This window comes from Dermacentor albipictus, chromosome 8 (assembly GCF_038994185.2).
Source record: "Dermacentor albipictus isolate Rhodes 1998 colony chromosome 8, USDA_Dalb.pri_finalv2, whole genome shotgun sequence".
Taxonomy (NCBI): Eukaryota; Metazoa; Arthropoda; class Arachnida; order Ixodida; family Ixodidae; genus Dermacentor; species Dermacentor albipictus.
The window spans coordinates 95681196-95705364 of record NC_091828.1 but is presented as its reverse complement, the minus strand read 5'-3'; the positions used below and the strand labels follow the sequence as shown (position 1 = coordinate 95705364).

The following is a 24169-nucleotide window of genomic DNA, read 5'->3' as shown; positions in this document are numbered from 1 at the left end:
TTTCGCAATCGCGCGCAATGGGCGTCAAGACCCAGTTGCTATCGCAAGGATCAAACCGGCTTCAATTATCGACTCCTCCGTGTGAGCGTCTGTTCTAGTGACCACTGTCACTTGTCCGCAGGGAGGCTCATCTGTGGTAAAATTATCTTCCTTTTTGTGGCGCATCGCTGGTTTTTGACATGAACGAATAGTGGGGTATGGCTCGAGAGAAACTGTTAGAAACAATGGAGTGGATGAAGTGAAGGGACGTACAAATAATACCACTGCACTCTTAGCTGTGCTCGGTGGTTCCACATATGTCTAGGTACATTATATGTACCTAAACATATATGCTGCACTTATATATGTCGTATTTGCACATTATATTGCTGCACTGTTGAATCGCTAACGTTACTTATACCAGGACTGGGTCTCTTGAGTAAATTATTCCTCCGAATTTTGAGAATGAAAGCCCGCAAATTTTAAGAAGCGTGCAATTCACAGCTCATGTCTAACGCTACCTTTAAATGTACAAAGGGATATCAGGGTCGAAATGTGAAAGCGTTCAAGGGTGCAAGAAATTTTGACGTACCGGCGTGTGCCGCGTGCAAGTTATTCGGACCGGCCTATAGCTAGAACGCTAAACCTCGTTATCGAACGGCCAATGTCTATGATATCAAGAGCACCTTGTTTACCGGCGCGTCTTAGAACGACTAGTTTTGCTTTACCCATACACTGTTGTGTGACTGACTATAGGGCAAGTTTTATGAGTGAAGGCGATAGTCTTAATATATACCACTATAAACGTAAAAATAACTAGGTTTTGTTTTTATTTTAGTCTAGCAATTCAGCTATCAGGCAGAGCAATTAAGCGTCCAGTGGACTTGTGGCGCTGCTGTCATTAAGTCCAGGGTAAAAGCAGGCCTCGTTGCGATTGTTTCTTTTTTTTATCGGGCGCGATGTTTCTGAGCGCGTAAGCACGGCGGTATTCTAGGGACTCCTAGGACACCAAGGGCTGAGCTTAGTCAATTACACTGCAGAAGAATCGATGCGAGGGCGAGTTACTGCAGCGCGGGAAAACGCAGGCATTGACGTCGAGCGTCTCCCGTACGTCAGCGTCCTTCCGTGTCGCACAAAAGGCGTGCCACCCACGACCTAGGTTGCCACGGAGTACATATGATTTTCTTTCACGATAGGCCACCGTTGTTCTGATCAGAGTGCAAGAACACATTGTTAGCCACGTCTTTTTCCTCGCAGCCTCGGCCCACGTCATCGTTTCTCGCATGCACTTCTCCGATGAACAGGAGATACACCGACTTTCGCGTCGAAGTGTTCTTGTCAGTGGTTAGGACTAAAATCGTGGCGCGGCGCGGGTCTGCCCAATTCATAGCCCTGATTTGAGAATGCTCGAGCTATTGCATTGAAATACTCTCGGACAGCTTGCCTGATGAGAAGCACCGCTATGTGACATCGCACTTTTCTATAGGTGTGACAACTCAATGGGGGGAACGGGGTCGAAGGAAAGGCGCCGGCGTTTTTTCAGCGCCGAAAGAATAAATAGATTTACCGTGGCGTTTTCTCTCCGCTTCGCTTATACTAGTCTGTGAACCACGGCGTGACTGGCACGCAGCTCTTCAAGCACAAACGCTAATGTGTGAGCGCACGGTGCGTGGCTGCAGCTTATGGGAGAACGCGGCCGTGGCTCCGACAAAGCCGAGTGAGCGCAGCATGATGGTACGTCCACTTGGCTGTGTAACGCCGTCGCTTTTACGCCAAAACGCACAGCTACCGTCACGGGTGACCGTCTAAACCTCCACGCGGAAGCCAAGCGTGCGAGTCGATCTTATGACAGCTGGACAAGGCGAACCATCATGTTGCAAACGCTCCTCAAGCATCCTTTATTAACTACCGTAGTAATTATGCTAATAAATAAACCATGTTTTATTGACCTCCGAAGACCGGCGTCGGTAATATAAGAATTATCACATTGGCAACAGCTATGTTGCCGTCAGGCATGATGTTATTGCAACACAATGCCTGACGGTCGCCGTTAAAGGTTACCTGCAGCAAAATTTCTCAAAACCTGTATTAGTTTTGAGTGGCGTACACTTTGTGAAGCAATAAGAGAATATCTGCAAGGCTGGTAATTGTCAAATTTTTTTATGGGAGACCTTAAATAGGGCTTAAGCAAACGACGCGGTAATGTGGTTGGCGGATGTGACGTTCGAAACATGGGCTTCATGATTTTCAGCACCCCTCGGATGCCGCACAGTCAACATACTGAGTTGGGGTGGTTCTAGACATTCCTTATTCTGAGTTGTCAGATTTAGGTGTGGCGAAAAATATGCGAGACTTTCTCACTCTGGTGACCATACCGCAACACTGTCGTTCCTAATACTAACAATGGATCTAGCAATTCTGGATCTTCGGAAAGTTTAATGCTCTTAGGGAATATGCGTCACGCCTCAGCTGCTGTTAGGAAACTCTCTGCAGCGTCTGTAGCAACGTCTCACCTGTAGAGTGACGTGTGCGAAGAATTGCTGTACGTCGTCATGGAAGCAACATTTGGGCGCTTTCAGCGCGGCTCATCTTCCTGACGGAGGCGTCAAGAGCCATCTTCATTTTGTCCCATTTGTCCGTGTTCTTCTTTAGGAGCGCCTGCAAGCAATTCAAACGTTCAGCTCGTGTATTCGCATCAGATACTTACTTTGGTCGCCTACAGAGCGATTTATTTAACTAACAAGGCCGCTCAGTCTACGGGCAGATTCTCGAAGTCAGCTATGGTCCACCGTCCGTACTCGGAACCTAAGACCACAAGTGTCGAGGATTCGTGTAAAGCTATACCTAACTGACGCTGTTGCCCCGTCAGCTAGTATACTAAACAATACCACCGCGGTAACTCAATGGTTATGACGTTCTGCTGATGATCTCAAGGTGTCTGGTCCAGTTCGGTGCAGGGTCAGCCGCATTGTTGCCGGAGGAAATACAAAATTGGCTATTAACCTCAAGTGGTATTAATTACTCGTGCGCCTTTAACTTCGGCGTCTATCCATGGTAACCCAGTGGCTACGGCATTGCCCTGTTGGAGCTCTTGGGTGCGGGTTCGATCCCCGCTGCGACGACCGCATTCGGATGAGGGCAGAATGTAAAAGCGCTCCTGGGTCATGGTTTAGGTGCGTGTAAAGAAACGCACCTAAATGTAATGTTTAACAGCCTCGGAAGAGAACAGCAATTTACAATAGGCAGCGAGGCACTGGAAGTCGTAAGGGAATACATGTACTTAGGGCAGGTAGTGACGGCGGATCCGGATCATGAGACGGAAATAATCAGAAGAATAAGAATGGGCTGGGGTGCGTTTGGCAGGCATTCTCAGATCATGAACAGCAGGTTGCCATTATCCCTCAAGAGAAAAGTATATAATAGCTGTGTCTTACCAGTACTCACCTACGGGGCAGAAACCTGGAGGCTTACGAAAAGGGTTCTACTCAAATTGAGGACGACGCAACGAGCTATGGAAAGAAGAATGATAGGTGTAACGTTAAGGGATAAGAAAAGAGCAGATTGGGTGAGGGAACAAACGCGAGTTAATGACATCTTAGTTGAAATCAAGAAAAAGAAATGGGCATGGGCAGGACATCTAATGAGGAGGAAAGATAACCGATGGTCATTAAGGGTTACGGACTGGATCCCAAGGGAAGGGAAGCGTAGCAGGGGGCGGCAGAGAGTTAGGTGGGCGGATGAGATTAAGAAGTTTGTAGGGATGGCATGGCCACAATTAGTACACGACCGGGGTTGTTGGAGAAGTATGGGAGAGGCCTTTTCCCTGCAGTGGGCGTAACCAGGCTGCTGCTGATGATGATGATGATGAAAGAAACGCAGGTGGTTAAGAATCCCAGGTGGTTAAGAACCCCAGGTAGTCAAAAAAATCGGCAGCCCCCCCCCCCTTCCCCGCTCTCTCTTCCCAGTACGGAGGTGCGTCATAATAAGGTTGAGGCTTTATCTATTGCAAATATCTCTAATATATGTTGCATTTTATCCAACGAAGCTCTTTATGCGGATCCACTGCCGTCGTTGTCAGACCTCGCTAAAATCTCGAAGATAGCGGAATGCCGGGCAGAACCGGCACTGAAAGAAAAAACGGCAGAAACGGCAAAAAAGAAAAGCCCTCCTAAAGCATGGTCACAAGCACGCGAATAGGAAAATGAGGTGAAAGAATGGAGAAACAAAAGATTTAGAATATAGACTGCTTGCGCAGCTTGACTTGCATGGCGTAACACTCGCTGTAAACTACAGCTTCGCTGTATCACCATCTTTACAGACTGGAGGGGGCGGTGATATTTTCGTTAAGCTTTTAAATTCGTCGGCTTCTTCGATTTCCATAACTTCTTTCTTTATCTCACAACATATTTAGGCAACTACAAATGTCCCAGAGTTACCTAGCGGCTTATATTACCCGAAATTGAGACCGCTAATATAGCACCTGTGAGTTCTTTTGCGTTCTGCGTAAAAAAAAAGAAATTGACCTATAAAATGTGAGTATTATGAGAAAGATTATGCGGGCTCATTCCTACAGCACACAGGACTAGTGTCGTACTGCCGTATAATATTCAACCATCTTATTTTTCCTAATTTCTTGTATTTAGTATACCCGATTTTTCTTTCTTCCGGCTGTTGGCCAGTTCTTGTCCATTCGTCCATCACGAGTATGTGCCATTGACACAAGGCACACAGAATTCGCAAATGCATTTACTCGTGGAAAGTACAATTTACATCATTCTTGACTGCCACGCATCAAACAGCGCGCTCGTAATCGACACACCAATAGCATCGATGCCTTAACATGCACACACCTTATTTGGCGTTCACGTTCACACCCAGCTTGTGAATGGCCTATCCACATAAAGAATGCGGGAGGTTACCCGTTTCATAGGATTAAAATAATCAGGACCGCACAAAATGTCTTTACTTGATCCAGTTTGTGAGCTATCACCATGAAGAAATAGTACGGCTAGGAGACAAGCAATAATACACGGACTCCATAGCACGACGTCTTTCTTTCCTTTCAGCGCAGTTTATTTCTCGACCACCAAAGTTCCAGATCAGCCCTATTCTCTGTGCCGAATGAGCGCAACTTTCGTACATTGCTTCCAATTCCAATAAGAATATGGCCAATGCCGAGAAAATCGAATCCGTGTCTCCGTTCTAAGCGAGAGAGATTTATATCCAGTCAGGCGGCCGTACGACAGGTGAGCCTGAAGTATTTCACAATGCAGATCCCTGCTTGCGCCGATGTGTGGAAACCTTGCTACATAGGAATGTAATATCGATATTGTTAAGTGGGCTACGCAGTTTTTTTTTGTGTCAAGGTTGCTCTTACAACACACATTTCAGGGTGTGTATATGCGCTTAATTAACGATCATTTACCTTTAGCCATCGGCACAGAAGCAGCAGCAGCAGCAAACGTGGGGTAGCAGAGGCTGAGAAAGCAAGGAATTCTTTTCAAACTCTGACTTTTTCTGCAAATCTGATTTTGCTAATTTTCACTGTCTTATGAACATTTCACTCACTATAAGAAATGTATAAACTAGGTCGAAGCAAATGCCCCCCCCCCTCCCCTCGCCTGTCCATGTTATCCTGAAATTTTTCTTCACCCTTATATTCAAAATATTTCGTCAACCTAGCTAATATTTATCCAAAACGCAACTATGCTGCCTTAACTGCGTACTTTGTGGCTATTTGTCACTAGCCGGTATACTTAACCCAATTGCGAATGTAACACTTGTGGCGTGTCGTGCCCGCACCACGTGCAGGCTGCTACTTTCTCCTCTACAACGTTAATGATTGTTAATGATCGTTAGTGATCGTTAATGAGCGTGCACTTCGATTGCTCGGGACAGTATGTCGGGTAACGAGAGACTTCAAACAACCTGGTCCACCTGTAACATTAAACAAGCGCGTTTGCCTTCCAGTTCTTGAGTACGCCTCCCTCGTTTTGTGCGCCGCTTGTAGAGCAAACTGCGAACTTCCCGAAAGTGTGCCAAAAAACGTTAACGTTTAAATTTAAACATCGATTCTGTCAAAAGCCTTCCATCGACATAGTGATAACACAGGCTTTCACGTTGACTACCCTCACCTATAGACGCAACAAATCGGATGTTCGTTTTCTCCACGAATTTTTACATAGAAAAAGCTGCAGCTCGGACTTGTTTTCCGAGGCGCGCTTTTACATTCCGCAGAAAAGCGCAAAGAAACAGCGCCCCTTTCAGCCTTCCGGTTTTCGCGACACTTTGCCTAGAGTGCAGGCAACATATAACGCCCATTCAGAGTGCCTGGATATCTTCATGCCTAATTTTATTATTTTCCTGAAGGGCGTTCCAGGGGAATTTTAATAAATGAACAAAAACTCACATCATTTGTGCGTTCCGTCATTCTTTAATCCTTTCCTGTTTCTCCACTTTTGCTTTGTATTGTCTTTGTGTACACATCTTCTGCTCTGTTCAAATCTGTATTCGCAAAATCATTAGGTTCTTTTTTTATGTGTGTGCGCGCGCGCATGTATATGTGTGAGTGGGCGTGCACTCTTTTTCCTGTGCAATGTTTTGTCGAGTGCGCTAGCACCAAGACTCTCGAGGTTTTTTTAGACACAATAATAAACACCTCTGACTTATTTATTATTAGTAGTAGTATTGTTATTATTACCTGCCACAGTAATGTTAGAGAACGGTTACATTGCTTCCTCGTTTCCGTATATTCAATTTTAAGGCAGCACATCACTCGTCATCTGCAGTCACCGGGGGAATCCTTTCGTTATTATGATCGCTGTTGTGACTGATAGGTGTTCAATCATCGTCAATGACGTAAGCGAAATTTTGTTAATAATACAGGCTCATATGATCATGGCCAATGGACAGATGATAGTCTGACCTCCTTGGAAAACGACGGTTGCATATGAAGACCATCAAGCAGACAATGAAACAATAAAAACTTCGTAGGAAGACAGTGATCGCGATCGCTTTGTTCGTGGGCGCAAAATACTTAAAGCCGTCTTGTTAAAACTTTTTCTTAGTAAATACGTTTTATAAGAGAATCGGGTTCCCACACTCTTGAGCACGATCGTAGCTCGCGGAACACGTCGTTGATGCGATTTCTTTTTCGCTCGCTTCTTTCTCTCAACATTCTTATATGCTCACTCTCACACACCCAAAGGACGTCGGGGGAAGATTTGCGCACTAAGTCTGAGAGCTGCCACGTATTTGGATTTCATGACGTACGAAGGACACACTGTGTCAGCGAATGAGACAACGATCTTGCATTTCACGTGCCTAAACATTTATCTCGACCACTTTTGTTACGAGTATGCAAACAGTCCAAAGAACTCCGAGGGTATTGAGTTTTCTGCACGTAATTGAAACGCAGGTAACACATGTGCGCCCCATCGACACTTTTGTGCCCAGTCTTTGCGCTTTTCCTTTAAACACAGCTGTCCGAAGTCACAGAAACCCCTTACGCAACAACGTAAAAGAAAATTCCAGCAAACTCTGATGCTGTGCACAACAGTAACATAATCTTGCCAATGGCGAAGGCTACTTGCGAACGCAAAGCTTTGTCAATTCGGCTGGAGCTGCCAGAGCAAAAGCGACAAGGTTCGGTTAACGAGATCAAACACCATGCTTTAAGGTCCACTCCCTTGGTTTTCCCTCTCTGTGCCCATGGGTCTGTGCTCTATGGCTACATTCATATCAGAAACAAAAGCCAAACTAGGACATAACTGTCATCCATGCCTACCTGGTGGTACACCAATGCTCGGTGCCAACAAGGTGCCCAGGTAGCGGTGAACACCGACGAAGAATTGCTGTGGTCCACGAGTGGTGTCCAGCAGCTGGCGTCATTTCCTTCACTGTGACGTCCGAGCACATGAACATCCTTCGCATAGCCGTAGTCTGTCAAGAGAGGAAATATGTGGCACGCTCATCTTGATCCGGCGTGATTTGAGCGCCTCGTTTCTGCGAAGTCGACACGGCGGCAAAGCTGACACCGGCATCTTTGTAATAATAATTTTCCTTGCTACGCACGCAATGCCGTGCTGGTCTGTTACATGATACGGGCACCCAGGATCTCCTTTGTATATAGAGAGACGCAACTACACTTAGAGCGTGTGCGCAGCTCAAAGCTTCGCACAAATTAGAGTGCAGCGGTAATGCTCCGCTAAGGTGTAGCGGTGAGCGCGCCCAACTCCTCCGTGTACAGTTTCGCGAGCTCGAATCCCATTAGCTCTCATCTACAGAGTTTCTGTCTACAAAGTCGTTGCACCTGGGGACGTTACACGCGAACGCTTCCGCCCATCATGACCGATAACGCCGAAACACCGGCGCCTACGCCCCAGTCCGCCATCTGTACTGGGGTTCCTCGGGAACGTGATAGGACGGTCTCCAGTCGAATAGATGGCACCGACGTGGAGGGCTGGTTTACGTCTTACGAACTGGTGAGCGCACATAACAAGCGGAACACCACCGCGAAGTTTACCAACGTAATATTTTACCTTACTGACGTTGCCGAACTCTGGTTCCGTAATTACGAAAGCGATATCCATGCATGACCAACTTTCAAGACGTCAGTCACTGACGTGTTTGGTCGACCTGCTCTCCGCACAGTGCACGCCGAACAGCGCTTGCGCGCCCGAGCACAGCAGACTGGAGAAACTTTCTCGAGCCACACTGAAGAAGTCGTTGACCTTCGTGAACGTGTCAATGCCGCCATGCCCGAAGTTGATAAAATTATGTACATTTTTAAAGGCATCGATGACGTCACATTCCATATGCTCCTCGCCAGGAATCCGCGTGCCGTTTTGTGCCGGCGCTTGATAGCAGGAGCTTAAGAAGCAGCAGTTCAAAGAGGGTTGCCCTGGGCTCCAGAGGAGCTGGAAGCAGGCCGGTAACGACGGCCGCTGGATATAAAAAAAAAGGCTTCGGGCCGGGGTGGCCCTTACACCGGCTGTTATCTCAAGGTGGAGCTGGTCGCATTTACCACTGGGTGCTACGTGTCCATACTGCTCCGTTCCTGTGATGGAAGCAGATACATACCACCTAATATGGACATGTACTGGTTTAAAATCGGAACGCTCCCGTCTCCTACTGCAAGCCGGCCTCCGCTACAGTGTGACAACCAGCTATGAGTGCTGGATTCATGACAACAGATTCCAGAAAAAACACTGCTTCAATTCATACACAACACAGGCCTCACAGCACACATATAATACACATATACGCACCAAGAATTATGCCTTAAGGACAAGTCTTTATCGCAATAAAAAATATGTTGTGGCCTACTGGGTGCATCGAAAGCGGCGTGACGCCACCGGGCCATTTGTGTTGTCGAGAGTAAGCCATAGGTCGGCTTCGAAAACCCGCAAGGAACGCGCCGAGAACACGGCCGCCCGTAAAGACCGACGCGACCGATTCTAGCCATCCAAACGGCCACGAATACAATACGGCGGTCACTGACTCTCATTGCAGCGCACGTGGAGTGGCAGGCTGCAATTTTTCGATTCAGCGGTCGTGCCCAAGGAGGTTAAAGAAACCGCTGGAGTGGATGCAGCGCTCTTGAAGTGAAGCCGCCGCGTCGACATCTTACAGAGGGCAAAAGCACGCCAGTCGCCGCCGCCAGTACTCTAACCTCCGCATTCAGAAATGCGCCTTAACTTGAAGCCTCCGCTTGCCTCAATTTGAATGACGCCTGCCGTGAACGCACCAAAATAAACGCAACGAGCGTCTTTGGTGCGTTCACACCAGCCTACATCAAGTAAAGCATAGAGTTCAAGTTGAAGATGTATTTCTGAATGTGGGGGGTAAATACACTGTACTTATACTCCATTGCCCACATAGCAGTCTACGCTGTGGAAGCTACGCAAGAAGTTCCGTGCTCCCTCACAGGTTGCAGAGTCAAGCGTCTTTCCTTTCTTTAGATATGCTGTGCACTATAACTATAATCATCATCATCATCATGATCAAAAAGTTCTGCCAAGAAAAGTATCACTCTGCGCGATCAGTTCATACATCATTACGCGCCAAAAGCGTTCACCCGTGCGCGCATGCACGTAAGGCTCCTCGCGATGGGCAGCAAATAAAAAACCCCGAAAGAACAACAAAAATGATCTAAAACAGCGTATTAGCAGCCGCATACCACAGCGTGTTTGTTTCTAAGGGTTAAAACTTGTTCCATTCAATACTGAGCCTATATAAAAACAGCTAACTGCGCATATTTGCAGTAAAAAAATGAAAAATTCTATAACCAAGTGCGAAGGAAGCCACTGCAAGAAGTCTTTCTAGCCTCAACAGCGTTGACTGCTATGTATGGAACGGAATACAGGTGTTTCGGGTCGTAGTGTGTGCATGCTGCTGTGCGGATCCCAAAATGTGCGCTAGCGCGCTCGGGTGTTAGGAAAGTTGGCGTACACGTAGTTGACATGTTAGCGTTATCATTCTCAGTTAACTAAGCTTACAGATCAGCGTTCCCTTGTTCTAGAATAAAGGAAAATGTTACATTTCGGGCTAAAAGAAAACGGCCGCCGCCAAAGTTCCGAGAGCCTGCACGCGATGAGGTCGTTAAAGCACTTTGTGGCAGCTGCATATAGATGCCGATAAAATGAAAAAAGAAGATGCCCCAGTATTCCGATATCTGCGATCCGGAGACCTCTAATATGGCTTGCCCCATAGCCCCAAAGTGTCAATTAGAACTCCAAGACCCGTTAAGCGATTAAGAACCGTTGGGAACAGCGCATCGAAGCTCTTGGCAGGCCGCTTCTTGCCACCCACAAAAATGGCTGGCGCCTGCTTCTCCCGAGTCCATATAGGCCACTACAGGCAACTTTCGCTCCAGCAGTTTCTCTTTAACCCCCTTTGGTCGTACCGCGACCCTCTGGGAACAGCCGATCTCGAAAGCTGCCGAAATCATGCTGTCGAAACGCGGGGACACAAGTTCGTGCTAGTGGCGTTTAGCCAGCAGTTTACATTTCCATAAGCGAAAACCAACTTGCCTTTTTTTTCTGTTCTAAACGAAGCAAGTTACTGTGCCAAAAGTTACGTTGAACGACGTACACTGTAAACAGTGCTGCAGTGAAATACGGGAAATTCCTTGGCAGTCCCATTTCCGTGCATTTGACCGCCAACCCGACGGTACGCCGTCATTTTGTCAGGCGTAAACCACAACGTAATGCACACATCAGCTGGTCTATCGAATCGCTTTGTCATCACGAGCAATTTCTATTTTTTCATATGGCATTTCTGACTTCCCCCCTTCTTATTCACTGCGACTGAAATGTCATGTCGCGATGACGCCAATGATTTGTCAATAATAATGAAAAAAATATTATCCTTAAAGTGAAGGCTCGTTTTTACAGTCAGCAGTAAAATACGGAACTCGTAGAAATGATTCTGCGGAACCCCAGAAGGAGCAGTGCATGGAGCCCTATATAGCGCACATTTATTTCATTGACGTGAAGCCAAATATGCGAGTCGTTTTGAGAGTTCTGCGAAAACCGTCAAGGTGGAGACAAGTAATTAACAAAGGGAAAATCGGACACCGACCCAATCGTAGCAATGGCTACAAAGCAAATCCGTACGGTTTCCTCGAAAGAAAAGCTTCGCAGTTCGCAAGAAAAATTCGTCCTGTTCCGGGACCACCAAGTTTCCGGGGCAACCGCTCTACCATCTCAGCTAACCACGCGGCTAGCAGATGGGAAGGCAATCGTAGCTATTGATATGGTTGGGCGGATGTCCGATTTTCCCTCTACTAATGCGCGTCGTTGTATATCGTACGCATAGCTAGGCCTACTGTCTAGTGTACCCGCGCTAACTAGCGTACAGACGCCGTCTGCCGCCGATCAAGGAAGCGCTGGCTAAGAGAAAGAACGGGGTGCAATGTAGATGAGCATGGAAGGGCTAAGATAGCGCTAAGCCATTGAATATTACGTAGGCACTCACCGGTTAGCTGGGGCAACGTTCGATTGAGCCTGCCTGCGCGAACTGGACCAAACCTCGTGACCTTCTCGCGCATAGTGCGCGCGCTGACCGTACACGCGTGAACGCGTTCCAAAAGACGAAGACTGCGACGCCAAGTCTGGAAAGACAGCGCGCATAGAACGTTGCGTACACGATGCCACGTAATACCCTCTGATTCTTTCACGAGGAAAAATTATGCCGCGCGTCCATGTCGAAATCACGACAGCTCGACAACGCCAAATGCGACGGCCGAAACGCACCTCCGGCGCCCGCAAATTGCCATGGCAACGGAAGGAACGCTGGTAGAGCAGCAAGAAAAACGTGATCTCCTAAAATGTGCTAGCGTTGAGGCGGAGGAGGGACGGTTGGACGATGGTTGCAGAAATCGCAATGCTGTGCACGCTAGGCCTACTACCTTGCACAACCGCAATCTACAGTCGATTGTTGACCCGCGGGGTCGCACGGGGAACAGAGCACCGCGTAGACGCGCATGCGCGAGAAATCATGAAAGGTAAGCCGGCGCAAAACGCGTAAGCACTCACCGAGAATGGTGTGGAACTCCGCCATGAGCCGGGCTGTGCGCACTCGGTCGGATCGCCCGTTCTGTTCTCGTGGCTGGCGCCTCGCGCTTACGTCACGTGGATCGCGCTCTGATTGTGACGATGATTGCGACGCTGACCTGAAAAAGAAAAGCGCGCCTATATAACGCCACCTACGCTCTCGGTCGCGTACCCACTGATGCTTTGAGCGTTACAAGTTGTGCAGATTCCACACACGGTCGGAATCGGCGCACACATGTTCATTAGCGTATGTCACATGCGTTCATTAGCCAGCAAGGAGAAATGGCGCGTTAAGACAGGAGAGGCGCCGCGCGTTTGACGATGGACGATTCTCTCAGCCACCACAGCGGAACTTGCGGGGAACGTGCAAGTTTTATTCAGGATTAGAACGCGTCGAATCGCATGGTGGCACCATTTGCTCGACCTTGTAGAATGTAGAAACGCCCCACAGCTCCTCAGTACTATAGAGAGCCGCACAGCAAACTTTCGGCGACGAATGCACTCCGTAACTTCCATCCCCATCGTCAGCATGAAAATGCGCGCGATAACTTTTTCAAGTAAACTGCCGCTGTGTCACGTTGCTTAACGCGCCAAGGGGCTCAAATGGCTTGCTTACACAAAGGAAACTCGTGTGAGAAGTTTTCTAGTTTAAAAGATGTAATGTATCTTGCCACAACCCACGCACCGGAGAAAAAGAATTTGGAGGACACTTTGGAGCTCTATTACATAAATGGCATATTCACAGCCAGACAGACAATTATAAAGGAAGGAACATCACAAACCACACGAGTGGTAACTGAGACGCCAACGTTGAAGTGTTAAGAAAACTTCACGGCAGAAATAAAGAAAGCAGGTGGAACATCGCCGTTGATGCCGCTCCCGTTGAGAGGGAACGTTGTCTCCAGGAGAATTGGAGAAACGATTGCGCTCTTGTTCCTTCAGTAACGATATATACGTCAGTCTTTCAATGTCTGTCTCAGTCTGTGTTCAATGTCCTTCAATGTCTGTGGGCAGACATTGAAGGATATCTAAGTTACTCTGGTGTTTTCAGTGTTAAAAAGAAAAAAGGGCTGTGGCTTAGCTAAGGTTAAGCCCAGGATGCGAAGCATACTAGCCTTTATTTTAGTTGTTGAACCACTGTTTAGCCTGGTGAACTGCTGTTGCTTGGCTATATTTGGTTCGGCTAGACGAAGAAACAACTCATGCGTTACTCTGCTTCGCCTTCAAGAGTGGAACGCGACAGCGTTCCCGTCGACCCGCCAAGGGGTGTAAGACAATGGGCTACGGCGCAGCGACTACGCGCCCCGCATTGGACGCGGTGAGCGTCGAGCAATGCAGCGTTCGGCGCGGCAACGAAATGTGCGCCTGAGCAAGCGACGCACGAGAACAGCTCGTTTCTAAGGCAACACCGCATTCACTAGAGGCGCTTTTGTACCGCTTTAAAGCATCGTACTCGTGGCTCAGTGGTAGCGTCTCCGTCTCACACTCCGGAGACCCTGGTTCGATTCCCACCCAGCCCATCTTGCAAGAGTTTAGCCAAAGCCACCTAGAAATTTCGTTGTCGCGCCGAACGCTGCGTTGCTCGACGCTCACCGCGTCCGATCCAAGCCACCTAGAAAATGTCTAGCAGAGGCAAGCGCAGCTGCTTATATACCGCCGCGACGCCGCGAGCGACGGCGCGAATTGGAGCCCCGTTTCTCCTCTGTCGTGACGTCACGGTGTCACGTGGTATGGCATGGGGTCAAAGGTCAGTGAAGGCAACACCGCCGCGCCTGAGGAGCTGGGTTGTGCTCTCGTAATATGCTTCGCATAAAAAAGTTAATGCCATTCCACTCAGTGAGGGCGGATGACCAGCGAAGCTGCGTATGTGGACCCCTTAATGACGAACTATATATGGTCGTGCATTAGTACAATACTCGAAGTGCACCGGCTTGCGAGACCGTTTATAGTGTCCCTGTGCATAGTGTCCCGCCCACACGCACTCAGTGCTCACTTTCTACCCTTTTCCTCTTTCTATTCCCCTTTCCACCACCCCCAGTGTAGGGTAGCAAACCGGATGCTCTTCTGGTTGACCTCTCTGCCTTTCTTATCCTTGCTTTTGTCTCTGTCTCTGTATATGGCCGCGCCTCAAACGCCTTATGCGCATAAATGGAAGGCTAGGCGCGCCTAGTCGCTCCTCCGCGATGTTGGGCCTCGGAAGATGATGAGGCGCGGGGGGGATACATATCCATGCATTGTTGCGCAACGTGGCACGAAACCATCTATTAACGAATCCCGGCACGTAGAACATACGCGCCCCTCACCGGACACCAAGGGCACTCACTGCTTCGTTGTAGCCAAGGCAATCGTGCATTGGTCGACGTCCCGCAGTGCAGTAATGGTAGCGAGGTCACTGGAAAATAGCAAGCGGTCACACTACAACGCAGGCCCCGCAAAATTCGCTCTCCGTAAACTCCATCCGAAACCTGGCCGTTCCTCCGGTGAAACCTTCCAAGTCTGCGGGATTGGGGCCACATGGGCGGTTCGCATTTCACTCCGCCTCGCGGTGCTGCCGGGCAGCACGCTTACGAGACCGAGCCGGATATCCAACTCCGGCTGGTGAACTTGGCGGAGGACGTCGCGACTAGGCATGGCCTGGACGCCACAACCGGCAGCCTGAAGGCCTCCCACAACGCTGCTTTTTAATTTGTTTTTTACTTTTGGCCTTCACATCAATAAACGTTTTTCCCCACCGCCACGGGACCGCCACCACCGGAGAGCGGAAGCAAAGGAACGGAGATAAGCAAGCGCTTGGAACGCCGAGAAAGAGACGGTGGTGCGCACGTAGACATGGCCAGAGCGAGTCAATGTGTAGGATGTTTTCTTATGACCTTAATCATAGCCACCTAGGCCTAATATCTGATGCTCATTTTGATAGATTTTAAAGTATTTTTGCAAGTTGGCGGATCACTTAAAGCCTCCTTCACCTCCGCCGCGGGTCGACCCGGCATTGCACTATCTTCGGGATCGGCCCACGTGTGGGGAGAAATTCACGATCTGCACGGCCCGATATACGAACGCAATTTTTTTAGAGAACCTAGCCGTATACAGCTTCGCTGTCAATAATCAACGCTGTCACAAGATCTCGTTTAAGAAACAAGCCAGCGTTCTCCAACAATGCATTTCACCTGCGAGGCTCGACTCTTGAAGTTCTTTGTAGCCTCAGAACAGTGTTTCCTCGAACGCTGCGTCCGCAGCCCTGCGCGCGCGCTTTCTTTAGAAATCACTGTTGCAGTGGGATTATCATTTCTTAGATCACGCTCCCACGAGTGGGAATAATCAACGTTGTCTGAGCTATGTGCGATTAAACGCGTCGGCTCACAGTTTCGCTCGGGATCTCGCGTGCCGAACCTTGTCCGCAGATGCGGACGGCGTGAATGAGGAGGAGAGACACGAGGAACCCTGCGAGACTTATTATGAAATAGCCCATCGGTATCGCTTGAGGCGTCGCGCGCTCCCACCACCGGCCAAGCAACTCGACAAAACGCAAGCGGTCGCGTTTCGCCGACTTCAGACAAACACATACCCACACCGAAAATACATTAACAAAATCACAGGGGGCAAGGAAAGCGACAAATGTAGGCTCTGTTCAGAAACAGGAACACTCACACACATAATGTGGGAATGCACCTCGCTCCCGTTCTCTCATCCCCCCGTCAGCAGCGAGGCTGAATGGACAGCCTGGCTCGGTTCCGGGGACGTCGACCGACAACTTGAACTGGTGGACTGGGCGGAAAAGGCCAAGCAGGCCCAGGGCCTTACTTGAGCCCAAACCCTCAGCCACGTCCCTCTTTACCCTTCCCCCTTTCAATAAAGTTTATCACCACCACCACCCACGAGTGGGCTGCACACTGTCCCTAAACGACAACTGAAGACACGGTCAGTCCCAGTGCGCACCGTCCGGCCCATCGCCAAGTTATGCAAGAGTATCCGTGAGTGCTCACGCATTGTGCATCGGATCAGCCAGCCACCGTTGCTCGTTTCAATGTTGCAGCCAGAAAGGATGAATAACCTTTGTAGGATTGAAGTGGTGACAGCCCGATGTTACGGAGGTCAGGCGAACCACCAAACCGTTGACGGCAGCAAACTCACGCGTCGCCTTCTATTTCACATGTACGCCCGCGTTAGTCGACGCCGGAGCATTGTTATCTGCAATGTCCGCATGATGGAGCCGTGACCTCTACCATAGAGAAAGAAAAAGACTCTATGCCTGTACGTCTGTGCGTTTGTATGAATCCACTAGGCCAATCAGGTGTGATCACGCCACCTGTGTTCCGCCAATCAAGTGTGACCACGCCACTCCTGTAACAGCCAATGGTACGGTGCAACCTGTCTGGGACACGCTATTCAAGTCGAATAAACGCCACGTTGGCCAGACCCTCTTACCCGGATGGAGCGTCTCCGCCAACCTCGCTGCGTCATCCCCCTGGCGTCTTTCCTTTCCCTAGATCACTATCATCCTGGACGCTAGGCCCTACTGACAACCGGCGTCGGGTGCGACGCTGCACAATGGCGACGAGGACTTGGAAGAACTTGCCGTGCCTCAGATGCAGTAAGTGACAACGGTACGCATCTACGTCACTTCTCTACCATTTCCTCGCATGACTCCGGAGAATTCTCCGAATGCTTCAGCTTACGTCGGCCTATAGGCCTTCTTTCTTCGTTTACGGCCCTCTTCGGCGACACGATATTGCCTTCCTTCTGCTTCCCTAGCCCTACTTCTGCTCCCGACGCTGCGGAATGGCGTGTCTCTCTTTAAACCGTTGCTCGAATTACCTGAAAATAAAGATGCGCACCTCGTATTTTGCTCTCAGCGATGACGTTTTCGTGACGGCTATCACCAGGAGTTCGAAGAGCCGCGTTTCGTTTGTAGAACTTAGAACTGAAATAAATTACCTCTCAGCCGTCAGCTGTCACTCACACTTTGTCAAACGGTTGCACGTAAGCGAGCAAAGCTTTCGCTACATTCGATTCAGCCTCTGAATTTGCTGTCTACACCAATTTAACCTTTCAGTAAAGTTTGGCGTCTCGGAAGACGACGACGACGAAGTACACGAGCTAGCTGCACAGACGCTTGGTACAAGCGTGCCTCACGCGGTGAGAGCTCGCGCTCGCTTGTTCCAGCGCCTGAGCTACGGTCTGCCGACACGCTCCCTATTCCTCGGAATTTATCTTCGGCAGCCGCCAGTGGCTGTGCAGGCGCAACTATTCGCGGCGAGGCAGTCTCGGGGCTTGCTGGCTTGCAACCGACACTCCGCCGACTTCGAGGAACGGGATGGCGCATGACGATCGATGCCCGACTTTGGACAGCGGCCAGCTCCGGCTCCTGGAAATCCTGGTAGGCGAGGCTGCAATTCTTCCTCCAAGCTAACGAAATTGTGGACGCTTTGCGAGAAGAGGAAACAGAGTGCGAAATAACTTGCCCAGTCTTTACATTATCTATAGGTGTATTACGACGCTTTTCCACTGTCGACAGTGAGGCCAGGTTAACACAGATGTGCTCCACCCGTTTCTGTGACCGTGTCGGTGCCGATGTCTCTCCGCAGCGCGGGTCAGAAGAGCGTCGGTGGCCGGTGCCTCCACGAAAACGCGACGCGGGCAGCGTTAAAAAATGAGCAGTGGCCGGCGTAGCGCTTTTTGAGGAGAAACCGCCGAGGAAGCGTCCTCTCCCGTCGTACGTCGGTGCCGTCATGGTCCGGATGACGGGTGTGGGAATTAGGCATAACTAGTGGAGCAACCGAAATTGTACAGACAGGATTCGGTTTGCGATGAAGCTTTGGGACGCTTATCGTGGGAAGATCATCTCGCTCAAATGCGACAGTGGGTGCATTTCCGTGGAAGGGCTTTTGGACTGGGCAAAGCTCCACCATTGCTAATACAGCATTCGAATTCACGCACTGGCAGCGATATATATTAAGGCTTTAGGAACTGGAAGTTCTGATCACTGCGTTATGGATCGGCTTAGTGGCAAGATAATGGGAGAGCGGTTTCCCAGCTCTACACAAAGCCCCCCGCCCCCCCCCCCCTTATATAGAGATACACCTTAAGCTCGAGGAAGCTTTAGCTCGGGTGCTCTTCGCATGTAAAAGGATAATTCGTTTTTCTCGGCAACCACTGCTTCAACTTTGGCGAGATTTGTTGGATTTAAAAGGAACACTTAAAATATAGTGACTGTTTCAAATTTTCGATGTAAATTGTCAACATTTTATTAACAATTGACAAGAATCAAAAGTGTTTAGGAAACTAAACTATGAAGTTTACAAATCTCTAATTCAGGAACGAAAAATGATATCAGAATTATGTTAATTGCGTCTGAATTCTGTTAATTATTGCATCTGATAGTAAATCTAAAGCGGACACAGTGGATATGTTAAACATGAAAAATTCAGTATATGGATATACAGCTTTTGCAGAACCCTTGTACTCAACGTAACACATTCACGTAGATATAAATTGACATATTATATTTGACCACTTTAAATGATCTAATGGATGCCGTTTAAAAAACCGCGATATTTGTTGCGAAAACATATCCTTCGAATGTCAAATCAACTTGCGAAATAAATTGTTAGGGATAAATACGTACGTAAACATCTACCACACATGCACGAAAAGTTAAGGCACGGATTACCATTAGCAGCTTCCGCGCCAGGCAAGTATTCCGATGACTGAAATAAAGCTCGAAACTTTTTACATTGCTGTATTTTTAACCAAACTAAGCGCAGACAACGTTTGCAATGTTATTTTATTCAAGATGTGGACGATTTTTGTAGAAATTTCGCTTGTTTACACTGCACCTTGCACCATACGAATAGTATAAGAGAACATCAGCGTTCGCCTGCAGAGCACGCTTTTGAAATACTCCGGTTTGTGTCCAGTGTTAAGCAATAGACGGCACCACTCCCGAAGTCTTAGATTCAATATCGCCATAATTACCAAGCGCCAATGCTTACGTAATAACGCGGTGCTTTCCGCGTTCCGCTCTAAACCGCCACGCTGCCGCCGTGGGGTGACTTGGCAATACAGTGGTGACAGTGGCAATACTTCGTAAAGTTGGCAAGAGCGAGGATGACAATGGGTAGCTGTACGGAAGACGACGAATGCTGTCGCCATAAGCCCAGATGAAAAAGGCGAATCAAAGCGAATTTTAAAGCTAAAGCTTGACTTAACGACAGGTTACTCAAAAGAGCAACAATCAAAGCCCCACCGCAGTTTCAGGAAAAGCGAGAACGTTTAAAAATGTAACCCGAGGCTTCCTGCTGAACTCGGACGCTTTGTATATGGCTAATAGGGTGGAAAAGGTCGGCATGTGATTATTTGGCAATTTGTTAAAGCCTACAGGAAGTCCGTATTTGCATGCCCGTTTCGTCCAAAGAGTGGGTACGCACTTCCTGTGACACGTGGTAAATACGACGTTGGGTGACTGTTTAAACGAAGCTTTCAAGCCTTACCGTCTTTACATAGAGATACATTTGAGACGTGCCAAATCGTACTCTTTTCGTTTTTCTTTCCTTAGGCTCATGACAGCGCGCATTTCCAACGATGCATCCTACGTGCGTGACATGCGGGCAACACCAACAAGCAGTCACGGTACCTAGCAGAGAGAAGGCCTGGTGTCTTCAGCAAGCCTATAGAGGTGAGTGTGCTCGCATCGGTGACGAGGCAATCGCCTGGTTTTTGTTAACATTCAATCTCGAAGTAGCGTCGAGACTCTTGAATGTCGACTTTCTCTGCGCTGACGTAATAGTACTGCACCGCTGGTAAAATAAACCAGGGGACCACGGTTTACGACGATTTCCAGCGCATGAACAGCTTTGGCCGTATTGGCGCCCATGCCTCTCTAGGAAATGGGGGCGCCTATTCGCTAAGAAAGTTCTGAAAATTTGAAACGTAATGCAGGACATGGTTATTTGCGAAAGGGCCGATCAATGCTGAAGTACTTGTATTTGAAAAACACAGGCAGGTACACCGACCATGATATTTTCGAATGCCACCGCCCAGCGCCAAGTAGTTTTGGCAAAGGACTCTTGTTAACGTCACAATCACGACCTATCTAATCTACTCGTGAAACGTTTAGTTTGCAATGTCCTGCCTATTGTAGACCGGAATGAGCAGTCTATCTTAGTGCGCACGACTTCTCTATCAAATATACGACTGATGCGCATCCCGCATCTCTTCTTATTACTTTTCTTTTTAGCTTTCCCTGATACGTGATGCAGCAGGCTTGCAGGTTAGGTTCAATGCATAGGTGTGTCGCATGCTACTGAGTACCCTGACTACTTAACGATGTTGGGAAAGATGGCAGCTCCTACACCTGCCTAGACCACCCGCTTACAGGCGAATACGTCCATACTGCTCGATCTTTGTGGCGATGAGAGAAATAAATGGGAAAAGGAGCCTTCACTTCCTCTCATCGCACGCTCATGAGGGGGCACAGATAATGTCAATTCATTATTATTTACATCAACTCATTGTTATGACGCTGCAAGCCCTAAAGAGATGCACCCGAGCAAAGAAAGCTTTTTTTTTATTTCTACAGAGAAGATGGGCCTCGAGCCATAAGCGTTGCCAATGTGTGGGCATTCTAACGCTAAACCCTTGCGTGCCTCATTCTGTGAATGCTCAACCAATGACCTATCCAACGGCGAGGAGCTGCCTTTGCATAATGTCTCTTTGTCTTGTGATAAAAAATGAAAGATGAAGCAAAGCTAAATATCGATATCGAAAACCCCATGCTCTTGGACAGCACTGCGGGACTGTGCCTAGTGTGGCGTTTGGCCTTTGCGTGCTGCATACGTCGGACGCTGGGGCATCCGACGAAGATACACCCCGTGTAGGTCTGTGCGAATGGTGTCGTCGTAATACAAGAAAGGTTTTGAAGAATTCCTCTGTTAAAAGTGACAAACAGCGCAAGTTGATTCTGATTGACAACAAAAACGTTAGGACGTAGAACAAGTACTTTCCAGCGTATGAATACGTAAATTTCCTAACGGTGCCAATACAGTCGCCGTGCTGCGTACTTCTACTGACATGTATGCCCTGACTGCTAGCATTAGCGAAGGTAAAAGCGAGGATATCGCCATTCCCATACCGTTCTTTCCAGAAGTGACCGTATTTCGGGTGGACCAGTACAAAAGGAACACGCATACGCAATGCCAAGTCTCAGTACGAGGTGCTTGCAGCGTAAGGGCGCAATAATGGAGTTACACGCGTGCTCGCACATCCGGTGATATTTTGTCTCCACTTGTACCTGTCGTTTTGCCTACAGAGTGCATACACGCTATTTACAAAAAAATTAGTTTGAAGTATATGTGCATTTTTTTCGTTCGGTTTCGTTTTACTACAAAACGATGTGAGTTGTAGTTGTGGACCCCGGAGCCCCTCAAGCTGCTCCAAGGCAGCTTTTTGTCCCCGGCCTTTTTCTCTGGGAGAAATAAATGAATCTAGAATCTTGAACCTTGAAGGAACGCGTCTAGTCTTTAAGCGCGAAAGTTGTCTTCAACATACCATTCAATTTGCAGTCGCAGACCTCTAGGCAATCTTTCCACTTACTGTTGCAAAATCGCTTTTGTTAACGTAAGCCTCACGGGGTAGCATGCGCATAAAACCATCAATCACTTTGTAAGCGTGAATCCAGCGGCTGTACGCAAACGTGCGGCTCCTGCTCGTGACTGCTTGCGCGTGTTCGCTGCACTTCCTGTACAGCTGTTGCAGCTGGTGGTTCTGTCACCGGGCACACTTGATCTTCGCCATCTTCACCTTTGTGTTGGCCGGCACTGTTCCACTCATCGGACTGGACGTACTGCGGAAGCGGTGCACGATGAGTCCAGTTGATGAAGAGCCCCGCTCCGCGAGCCCGGCAGATACCGTGGGCAAGACCACGTGGGCCCCGCGTATAGTCGGCCCCTGCCTTGCGGAAGCGTGGCGCGGCTGCGTGCGTATTAGACAATATAGTTATATATTTGTGGCCAGATTTGTTAATCAGATATCAATGTGTGGAAAAAATTTTCTTGGAATATCAAATCAAGTTGCGAAATAATTCGTTAAACATAAATATACGTAAACATTTACCACACATGCACGTAGTTAAGGCAAGGATTAACATTAGCATCCTCCGTGCTTTACTATTATCCAGAGTTCTGAAGAAAAGTACGAACACTTTTTATTGCTAAAATAAAACGAAAGTCGTTGCAGACGATGTTTTCAGTATTTTTACTCAAAGTGTCACAAATTTAGCAGAACCACGGCTTAACTAGACTGTATTCACAGGGCGATAGGTCTGATCGGAGAGCATGAAACTCAATGTTAGCTTGCACAGCAGGCTTCGAAATACTCCATTTTTTTCTCTTGTGCACACAAAGACATCCATCGACAGATGACACCACTCTTGAAGTCCGAGATGCAGAATGTCATGATAATTACCTATCGCCGAGGCTTGCGCGATAACACAGTGGTTTTTGCGTCCAGCACCAGAACTGCATGCTTCCACCCTGGCGGGACTTCGAGATCCGTGGCGATAGTTTGTATGTTGGCAAGAGTCAGGCTGACCACGGGGAGCTTTGCTTAAGACGACGAGTGCTGTCGTTATAGGCCTAGAGGAACAAACGAAATAAACGATAGCAAATTTAAAGCCTAGATATGGATTTAATATGAAAATACCTGCTGCTAACTGCTACAGCAACAAAATAAAATCCTAACAGCAATTTCAGAAAAAAAAACAAGAACGCTTGAGCATGCATCCCAACGCTCCCTTACGAACTAGGCCGCTTCGTCTAGGGCCAATGGGGAGGCAAAAGGTGGGCTTGTGCGTATTTGGCAATTTGCGAAAGGCTACAGGAAGTCGATGTTTGCGTATCTGTTACGTCAACAGTGTGCGCAGGGCACTAACTGCGGCACTTGGCAAATAACGACATTGGGTGACTGCTTAAAAGAAACGTTTGGGTTTTTCAACGCCTGCCTGGATCGCACGTCTTACCGTCTTTGAGACTCGACAAATTGTCCTGTTTCTATTTTATTTTTGTTTTTCGTTCCATAGGCTCATGACAGTGCGCTTTTCTGACGATGCATCCTACGTGCCTGGCATTGGGTGGACGCCAAGAAGCAGGCCCAGTACCAAGCCGGGGGCACGCCTGGTGTCTTTAACAAACCTATAAAGGTAAGCGTGCCATAAGCGGTGACGAGGCAATCGTGTGGTTCTTGCATACATTTTAGCCGTGAACGTCGAGTTTCTCTGCAGTGACGTAATAGTACTGACTGCTGCTGAATACTGCAGGCATTACCGATAAGGATAATTTCCAGCATATGAACATCTTTGGCCGTCTCCATAAGAAGTCAGGACGCCCTGTCGCTCAGGAAGTTCTGAAAGCTTTAAATTTTGAGGACTTCCTCAGCGATGGGGCCAAACAGTGTGGAACTACTCACGTTCGAAGAAAACGCGCAGGCATACCAACCATGATATTTGAGAATGCAGCCCGCCAGCGCCAAGTTATTGGCAACGGGCGCTTATTAACCTCACTATCACTACCTACGTAATCCGCTTGCGCAACGCTTTAGTTTGCAACGCCCCGATTTTCGCAGGTCGGAATGCGCGGTCT

The 24169-nt window shown here is 48.4% G+C and overlaps 1 protein-coding gene, 1 long non-coding RNA gene and 1 other non-coding gene across 16 annotated transcripts in view; 2 read left to right on the top strand and 1 right to left on the bottom strand.

The window, feature by feature from the left end:
- LOC135912890 (uncharacterized) overlaps positions 1–22300 on the bottom strand; it is a 125946-nt gene extending 103646 nt beyond the window's left edge. The window contains exons 1-4 of one of the 2 annotated variants that reach the window (XM_070523783.1): positions 22194–22300; positions 12519–12655; positions 7766–7920; positions 2493–2637 (exon numbers count right to left, since the gene is read on the bottom strand). The gene's annotated coding sequence lies outside the window, so the exon portion shown is untranslated. Of the gene's footprint in view, positions 1–2492; positions 2638–7765; positions 7921–11958; positions 12095–12518; positions 12656–22193 lie in introns of those variants that run through there. The other variant, XM_065445469.1, reaches the window with a different exon arrangement.
- On the top strand, positions 15366–15556 carry LOC135912958 (U2 spliceosomal RNA). The gene has a single exon (XR_010567836.1). It is a non-coding gene; the product is annotated as a U2 spliceosomal RNA (small nuclear RNA).
- LOC135912888 (uncharacterized) overlaps positions 16933–24169 on the top strand; it is a 34588-nt gene continuing 27351 nt past the window's right edge. For 9 of the 13 annotated variants that reach the window (XR_011508012.1, XR_011508018.1, XR_011508020.1 and 6 more), the window contains exons 1-5: positions 16933–17140; positions 17590–17913; positions 20092–20211; positions 22281–22509; positions 23611–23730. This is a non-coding gene — a long non-coding RNA (uncharacterized lncRNA). The remainder of the gene's footprint in view (positions 17141–17589; positions 17914–20091; positions 20212–22280; positions 22510–23610; positions 23731–24169) is intronic. The other 4 variants (XR_011508014.1, XR_011508015.1, XR_011508013.1 and 1 more) reach the window with 4 other exon arrangements.